The sequence below is a fragment of the Microtus oregoni genome, unplaced genomic scaffold (assembly GCF_018167655.1).
Source record: "Microtus oregoni isolate MIOR12 unplaced genomic scaffold, Mior012 000097F_ref0000449, whole genome shotgun sequence".
In the NCBI taxonomy this organism is placed as follows: domain Eukaryota; kingdom Metazoa; phylum Chordata; class Mammalia; order Rodentia; family Cricetidae; genus Microtus; species Microtus oregoni.
Genome location: NW_024544710.1, coordinates 4,257,824 through 4,266,986, shown reverse-complemented (window position 1 = coordinate 4,266,986; position 9,163 = coordinate 4,257,824). Strand labels below are relative to the sequence as shown.

Below are 9,163 nucleotides of genomic sequence, written 5' to 3'. Positions count from 1 at the left end.
TTAGAGGACAAGTTAGACATTCATTTGCCCTCCTGGAGCTCGAGTTCTTGGTGATGAAGGACAGTTGCATTTCAATAAAAGGGTAGAGGGCTTGAGGCTTAAACAGGCGGCCATAGGACATAGCACTCAGACTCCAGCCACTGACCAGTTTTGTCTGTTAGCGCTCTAGATTACGTCTTTCCAAAGCACCTAGGCAGTGCATCTATTCTGTAGTTGCAGCTGTTGCCTGAATGTACCTTAGCTGACAAGTTGTTGATAATAAAGAACTTGAATTTGTGATTTTTTTTTACTGCTAGTTAAAACCTAAGCAAGGAGTCTCGCGTGTAATTCTGAAGCAGAATTACATTGTAATGAACTGTGTACCTTTAGTAATGTAAATCAAGGAAAACAGTTAAGGGATTTCTTAATTTATTTTTTAACTGAATAAATCTCAGTTAAAGGTTGCCAGCATGGTTACAGGTAAACTGACTTTGAAAAACCACTGAACTGCTAAATGTGGGATTGGATGATAGATGTCCAGGGCCGCTGAAGTTGTGATCTGTGGCCATTTTACATAGCACATCATTCCTCCTATAGGGATGAACTTTTTCCTGGCACAAAAAGTAGCCGCTCTGGTTGAAGCTTTGCATATTGTAACAGGCTTTTCTTTCCAGGTAACATGTCTGTGGAAGACTTAATTCTGATAGAGTTATAGATATTACTGGAAACTAATTTGTTTTTTTCTATTATACTCTGCTTTATTGAAAAAGTAAAGCACTTAAATTGTGCTCCAGAAATTCAGATGTTGTCTTGCAATCTTTAAACAATAAATGGATGATTTCCCCTTAATGTGGCTTGATGTATTTTGTCTCATTATGTTAAGTATTACTGGCGAAACCTATGCTTGAATAGCTCAAAACAGCATGACCAGGAAGTGTTTCCTTACTTTAGGTGTGATGTTAAGAATTAACTTTGTGGGCTGGAGAGATAGCTCAGTGGTTAAGAGCACTGGCAGCTCTTCCAAAGGTCCTGAGTTCAATTCCCAGCAACCACATGGTGGCTCACAACCATCTGTAATGAGATCTGGTGCCCTCTTCTGGCATGCGGGCATATATGGAGGTAGAATGTTGTATACATAATAAATAAATAAATAAATAAATCTTTTTTTTTTAAAAAAAAATAACTTTGTTTTCTTTGCCAAGTCTGATGGGAGGATTGGAGATACTAAATAATACTTTAAGGGATCAGCAGAGCCCCAAATACCTGTATACACTTTTGTGTGTGGGTCATTCTTTGTTTACATTCCATTCTGGGGACTAAGCAGAGTGCCCTATGCATGTCAAGTACATAAATACTGAGCTACAGGTACAGCCCATATAATCTCATTTTTTAATATGGTACTTACAGTTTTTTTTCCCCTTCTCTCTGGACAATGGTTGAACTCAGTCACAAGTTTGGCTTCCAGTTTTTTCAGAGATAAAAGGGAAATGTTTGGGGTTGGAGATGTCTCAGTAGTTGAGAATTTTGGGTGCACTTTCCAGAGGCTTCAGGTTCGATTCCCAACACCTACTTGGTAATCTGTAACTCTCTGTTCCAGGGGATCCGATATCCTCTTTTGGCCTTCTTGGGTACCAGGTATGCATGTGGTGCACAGATGGATATACATACAGGCAAAACACTTAAAAATTAAATATATATATATATATATATATATATATATATATATATATATATTAACATGGTGCATAGACATACATGCAGGCAAAACCCGTACACATAAGATACTTTAACTGTTCAAATAATATTAAGTAAATTTTCATATAATTAACAATCTTATTGTACCTCCAAAGCCCTAATGAGACTTATGTTTGTTGGAATCTGGATACTTTGGGTCATAATGATTAATAGTATTAGAGTGTGTGTTCTGACTCAGAGCTGTAAATCCTAGCACTGGTAGGCTGAGACAGAATTGGTAGGCACTAGAGATTCAAGGGCATCCCAGGCTATCTAGTGAAGCCCTGTCTCAAACAAAAAAGATGGTATGGGAAAAAGGTTGGCCTCACCACTCTGTAGTGTGGGATGAAGTCAACTAGTCGTAAGTCTGTCTTTCACCCTCATTGTTAAGATTGTTTCATTTATCTCCTTCGGTGGCTCCTGCATTCAGTCTAAATTCCTTGAACAGACTAAATAAATTTGTGTAATTGCTGAACAGCCTGAATTTTAACTTCTTTTGCAGTTTTAGAGAGGATTTTCTGTAGCCAAGGCTAGCCTTGAACTTCAGGTTTTACTGCTTTTGCTTCCCGGGTGCTGATGTTAAAGAGATTATAAGCATGTGCCTTCTTATCCTACTGGTATTTTGTATTTGACAAGATATCACTAAGTACTGACTGGCTTCAAATTTGTCTTCACATTTATCCTTTTGCCTCAGCTTCCTGATCTGGAATTACAGGTATGTGTCTTTGTCTTTGGCTGAACTGTTTGAAGGTTTAATTTGAATTCTAACTTTTATTTGAAGCTTTTTGTTGTTGAGGTAATTTCACAACATTTCTCAGGCTGGCCTTGAACCTCTCCTCCCCTTCTCAAGTGCTGGGAGTATAGCGTATATAGACACTCTTGGCTTATGTTTCTTATACCTACCATTTAGATTCTTGACCTATACTTCTAATCCACATCGTTAAGCAATCTTCATTTTTGTGGAGGAGAGTTACTATTATTCTTACTGTTTTTCCGTTCAAGGAGCCTGCTTGTTTGTATTCATTTACTCATCTACCTAGTATCTATCTATCTATCTATCTATCTATCTATCTATCTATCTATCGTGCACTTTGGAACTAACTAGAGCTATTACAATTGCGTTCTAGCTATGCCACTTTCTAGTTGTTTAGCCTCTTAAAATGAGAGTGTTAACATTGCATTTTAATATTTCTTTTTAGGTCTTGTATGGGTACTTTGCTTGTATGTTCGTGAGGTGACAGAGCCCAGAAGAGGGTGTTGAATCTCCTGGAATTGGAGTTACAGATGATTGCATGCCGCCATGCCAGTGCTGGGAATTGAACCTGGGTCCTCTGGAAGAGCAGCCAGTGCTCTTAACAGTTAAGCCACCTCTCCAGCCCCATATTTTTATTTTTAAAAATTTGGGTGTGTAATATATGTTTGTTTCTGTATGGATGTCAGTTGTTTCTCTCTCTGGGATGCTCCATCTTATTTCTAGTTCACTATTTCCATCTTCCATCCCTTACTTACCTGGCCCTATCTCCAGCCCTGAGATTAAAGAGACACCTGTACTCTATGTTCATGCTGATCCAGCATGCATTTTGCTTACTGGACCATCTTCCTGGACCCTAACGTTGAATTTTTAATTATTTAGAGACAATAGTTTCCTTTTGTTGTTTAGGTACGCTCATGGGTTCCCCAAAGTGTTCTTCGGTCTCACTTCCTGAGTAGCTGCGACGAGGGTGTGGCATGCCAGTGTCTAGGAGGCTTATGTACACATTTTTTTTAGATTTTAATTTTTTATATTTATAATTTCTTTTACATGTATGAGGTTTTGCTTGCCTGTATGTCAGTGCACTATGTGTGCACTGGTGCCTGAGGAGGTCAGAAGAGAGCCTTAAATTCTCTGGAATTGGAGTTAATGGGTGGTTGTGAGCCGCTGTACTGGTGCTAGGAATTAAACCCAGATCCTCTGCAAGAATAGTGCTCTTAACCACCGAAGCAACCATCTCTCCAGCCCTTTTCAGGACATGGTATCACTATATGGCTGTTCTGGATCTCACTCTGTAGACCAGGCTGTCTTTGAACTCAACAGAGATCTGACTGCCTCTGCTTCCCTTGGGCTGGGATTAAAGGTGTGCACCACTGTACCTGGCCCCTTCGTGTTTGATTTTTTTTGTTTGATTTTTTTTTGTTTGTTGTTTGCTTTATTTATTTTATTTTCAAGATAGGATTTCTCTGTGTAGCTTTGGAGCACTTGTTTTTCTTGTTGCGTTTTGAATGGGTACTGAAAAGCTTAAAGTAACCGTACTCCATTTTTTTTTCTCCAGGGTCTGACAATTCTGGATGCCAGCACCACAGATCTCTGTTGCTAGATGTTTTTGTTTTGCGTTGCTCCCTCTTACTTTTATTGAGGGGACTAGATGGTCCTTTCTGCCAGCCAGCGCTCAGAGTAGTTGGAAGACCAACCAGGTAGATAAACGTTTAAAAGATTTGGGCAACCCGGTAGTGGTGGCGCATTTAATCCCAGCATTCGGGAGGCGGAGGCAATGAGTTAGAGGGCAGCGAGTTCGGGTACAGGTGGGACTATACAGAGAAACCTTGTCTCAAACAACCAAAAAAAAATATTTTTTTTGGCAATTTAAGCAAGGTAAGTAGAACTAGCCTTCAAATTCTCACTTTTTAAAGAATTGTTTGGTTTTTCTTAGCACTCAGAAAGCTATTAGAAGCCAGGCATGGTAGCTATATATCTGTAATTTCATTACTCTAGCCCGTACTACATAGATCAAATCGCAAAAACAAAATAGGGGCAAAAAAAAAACGGGGGCAGTGAGAATTGTTCCAAAATGGATGGTGCTCATCAAAATGGATGGACAAGTGCTACTTGGTCACAAGTGCTATATCTTGGTCACAGGCGCTATCTCGGCAGTACGGGATTCCATTCTGGAAGCTGGTACGCCCGATTCCATAGTAACATGCAAATTTGCTCTATGATGAGCTGTGATAGGTGGGCACAGGAAGGCGGGAAAACGTCAGTTCCTGTGGGGGGAGGGTTGTCCCTTATAAGAGGCACTGTGCCTGGCAGCCGTTTCAAACCCACTCCGGCGCGCGGGAGCGCCTCCGGAGCCGTTGGTGGGGGCTGTGACGTGCTCCGGAGCCATTGGTGGCTGTGACGTGCGCTGGAGCCATTGGTTGTGGCTGTGACGTGCGCAGGAGCCATTGGTGGTGGCTGTGTCAGTGCTGGCGGCCATTTCATCAGGACCGGACCATTCCTTTGAGGGTCTGCTGTGTGGTGCGCCAGACACCGGGAGCCGGAGCCGGAGTCGGAGCCAGACACCGCTGGATCCGGAGCCGGAGCTAGACACCGCTGGAGCCAGACACCGCTGGAGCCGGAGCCAGACACTGCTGGAGCCGGAGCCGGAGCCAGACACCGCCGGAGCAGGTACGGAGAAGGCGGCCTAGGTGGGGCAGCGGCTTCATTTAGTGTGGTGGATGTTGTTAAAAGCGCCACCGCGACTGTTCACCTCGGCTTCTGTGTGTGAACACGGGAACTATGGAACTGAAGTTCCCTTAGACCCTTTTTCCCCCAGAAAAAGGGCAGAGGGGTCGAGTGGGCGGGAATGTAGCTGAGTACCATCCCTGGCACTGCCAGAAAGGTCCTCCGGTCCCCCCTCCCCTTAAAGCTGTTACCAGCATGGCGGTGTGGCTGGGGTGCGGAGACCTCGACTGAAACCTCTGAGGGGGTTTGAGAAGGTCTCGGGGTGGGAGGATGGAGGGACAAGTGGGACAAGTGAGTAGTGGGAAGAGGGCAGTTCTGGCTCCAAACAGGTGCCATGGTGGCCGGTTCAGGAGGTAGGAGGTCGGGTCTGGGACAGGTGGGACAACAGCGGCATAGAGAGTTTTTATGCTGTGGAAGAAATGGCGCAGCTCTGTCTGCACATAGTGTTATGGCCGCACACCCACTTGGAGGTGTCCAAGTGGGTATGGGATTGTTGGTGAGCTGAGGGGAGATGTTTGAGGATCATGGACAGTAAACCAGTGGCCTAGCAGGTGGGGAAAAGAAGGAGGGGTCGAAGAAGTCTCATTGGAAGTTTCTAGAATTAGAAGAGTGCCAATTCTGTTTCTAGAATTTTCCACAAAACTTGGGCAGGCCATTGGGTGGATTGGGGGGAGGAGCCTGAGAGAGCCCCTGTCTGCTCAGCCAATGGGAAGCTATTGTGTTTCTAGAATTTTCCACTAATACTAGGCAGGCCATTGGGTGGGTTGGGGGGAGGAGCCTGAGAGAGCCTCTGGCTGCTCAGCCAATGGGAAGCTATTTCTAGAATTTTCCACCAATACTAGGCAGGCCGGTCGGGCTGGTTGGGGGGAGGAGCCTGAGAGAATCCCTGCCTGCTCAGCCAATGGGAAGCTATTGTGTTAATTTTTTCAAAAAACAGGCCCGTGGTGGGTTGGGGGAGGAGCCTGAAAGAACCCCTGGCTTTGCAGCCAATAGGAAGCTGCGGAAGCCTGGGGACATTGAGTGGCAGATGCTGGCGGGAATGGGAGGGGACCAACGGGACTGCACTGGAGATGGGGTGGGAATCAGTTGGCGGACCCAAGTGGGGACAGGGCAGGGTCCAATAGTGGCGGAGGGGACCCTGACCGAGCGGGGCGTGGTCGACTTAGGGCGGGCCAACTACAGCGGATGAGGGGGCAAGGGCACAGGCATTGGAGGGAGGGGGCTGGACTGGCTGGTGGCAAAGCAGCAGGGTTAGAGTTAGGGTTGAGTGCGTGGGCTGCAAGGGCCGCCAGGGACTGCAAGGGGGGGGGTGGCTGGAGGGAGCTGAGCTCTGCAAGACTGGGGCAAGCGGGGGCGGGGCTGGAGGGACTGAAGCTGGATTGCTGCAAGGGGAGGGGGAGCGGGGGCGGGGCTGGCTGGTAAGGCACGGGGGCGGGGCTGGAGAGACCGAAGCCAATCGCTGCTATGGGGGGGTGAGCGGGGGCGGGGCTGGCTGGTGAGGCACGGGGACTGGAGGCACCAAAGCAGGGGTGGGGGCTGCTGGCGGCGCGTTTCCTGCGAGGGGAGGGAGTATTGGGGGCAGGGCTGGCGGGGGCGGGGGGGGGGGGAGCCCCCCCCCCAAAGGGCGCAACACCAGAAGAGGGGGCGGTGGCGGGAGTGGGGAGCGGATGGCGGGGATGGGACTCACGTCCTGAGGGAGTGGGTGGGCAGGGGCGAATAGCGGGGAACAGAGTGACTGATGGGGGGGGGTGGCAGGAGCGACTGGCCTGGGTGGGAGGGGCCGGTGGGAGCGGGAGCGACCCGGGTAGCCTCCTGTCATGAGACCTGGTATGGCTCACTTCTCAGGATCAGACCCTAGTGAGGACTAGGAAGTCTCTTAGCCAGAGCTGCAGGGGGAGTTCTGCCCTGCGAATGTGAGGCCATGACAGCAGCTTATGAGAGACTAGGGGTTGAGAAATTGATAAAGACGACCCGTATTGAAATAAAACTAGGTTAAATTGAGGTTTGTCTTCCTCTTTATGCCTCATTAAAGTGGCACTTGAAGTAGATTAAGGGCTAACTACTACATGCCTTTGGCTTTTTAAATTTATTTTTTCTAGATAAGGTTTCCCTGTGTAGTTCAGGGTTTCCTTGAAACTTACTCTGTAGACCAGGCCAGATATTGGCCTGCTTCTGCCTTCTGAATTATTTATTTATTGGTTTTTGAGGCAAGGCCTCACTAGCCCTGTGTAGACCAGGCTGGGATTAATGGTGTGTGCCTACCCTGGCTTTTTTTTTTTTTGGGACTGTGTGGGGTTTTTGTTTGTGTTTTTTTTTCAAGACAAGGTTTCTCTGTGTAACCCTGGCTGTCCTGGAACTTGCTCTGTAGACCAGGCCTACCTTTACCTTGGGATCTTTATGTCTTTTCATGTCTTTTCCTCCTGAGTACTGAGGTTGCAGGTTTGAGTCACCATACCCTACTATCTCAATATTTTTAATTTTAATTTTATTTTTTGTTTGACCCAGGGTTTCACTGCTTGCTAGCCCTGGCTGTGCCAGAACTCACTCTGCAGATCCTCCTGCCTCTGCCTCCCAGTGGTGGAATTAAAGGTGTGTGCTACCACCGAACCACTCAGTTAATCTTCTTAAAAACTTGCATTTATTTATTTTTGTGTAGACGTGCATGTGCAATGGTGGATGTATGGAGAGCAGAAGATAGACAACTTACAGGAGTTCGTTTTCTTCTATATAGGCCCCTAGGATTAAATTCGGCCCTAGGATTAAATTCAGGTTGTTAAATTTCGTGGTAAGCACCATTTATTGCTGGGCCATTTCACTTGCCTGGACTTGGTTGGTCTTAAAATTGTAAAGAAATAAGAATCTTGGGTTCTATAATTCCAGAGTTTTACATATCTTTGTCAGTGGCCAGAAACTCATAATTCTATGAAGCATGCAACAGTTTATATATTTTCGAGGCCGGCTTTCTCTGGCTTTGGAGCCTGTCCTGGAACTAGCTCTTATAGACCAGGCTGGCCCCGAACTCAGAGAGATCCACCTATCTCTGCCTCCCAAGTGCTGGGATTAAAGGTGTGGGCCACCACTGCCCAGGTCATACAACATATTATTGAGTATGAATAATTCCTGCAAAGTCACTCTGAAATTCATATCTAATGTTGTTTGATTTTTTTCCACTCCATTGTTGATAGTGCTGCCCCCAGAGAGACTCAGGAAAAATGATTTTCATCATGATCACAGAGGTATTTAAAATAGCTATGTCTCTTCAGCATTCTTTGAATGCTCTTATTTGAAATACTGCAGTATGTCAGTCCGTGGGGATAAAATATGGAGGGAGGTACAGAGCAGAGTGGTGGGAAATAGATAAAATACAAAGAAAGTTTAGTTCATGGTGAAAATGATATTTGAAAGGAGTGGAGGCAGTAGATAAGTCAGCAGGCAATTTGATAGTCAATGAACTGTTTGGGGAAAAAAAAACAAATTAGAACATATTCAAGGCCCTAGGTTTAATCACTAGCGTTAGAAAAAACAAAGCAACTCAAAAAAGTTGGAATTGGGGAATTAGTCCTGCTAACTTGAAGTTTACACACTCATGCTTTTTCAAGCAACCCTAACTAAATACAGTGCCCCCAAAAGATGTGGAAGTAGGAGAGGAAAGGAAGGGGTTCTGTGTGAGGAGGACGGAGATGAGAGGATAATGGAGGGGAATGTGGTCTAAGTGCATTACATTTCTGTGTATGAAGTTGTCAAAAAAGTTGTAATTCTTACTTGATTCACTCCTTATACCAAAATAAGTTTCACACAGATATTAAGAAACAAACAACAAAAACCCTAAAACTTTAAGAAAATGGGTATGGTGTAATTCCTAGCACTGGAAAGGCTATGTTGATGGGAAGCTTGTTAAAGTAGTTGAAGCCAGTCTGACTTACACAGGGAGTTCCGTCCAGCCTGGAACTTGTGTGAGACCTTGACTTAAAA

The 9,163-nt window shown here is 45.5% G+C and overlaps 1 protein-coding gene across 1 annotated transcript in view; it reads left to right on the top strand.

Moving 5' to 3' along the window:
* The window catches only part of LOC121442880 (acidic repeat-containing protein-like), a 96,724-nt gene that overhangs the window by 66,726 nt on the left and 20,835 nt on the right, over window positions 1-9,163 (top strand). The window lies entirely within an intron of this gene.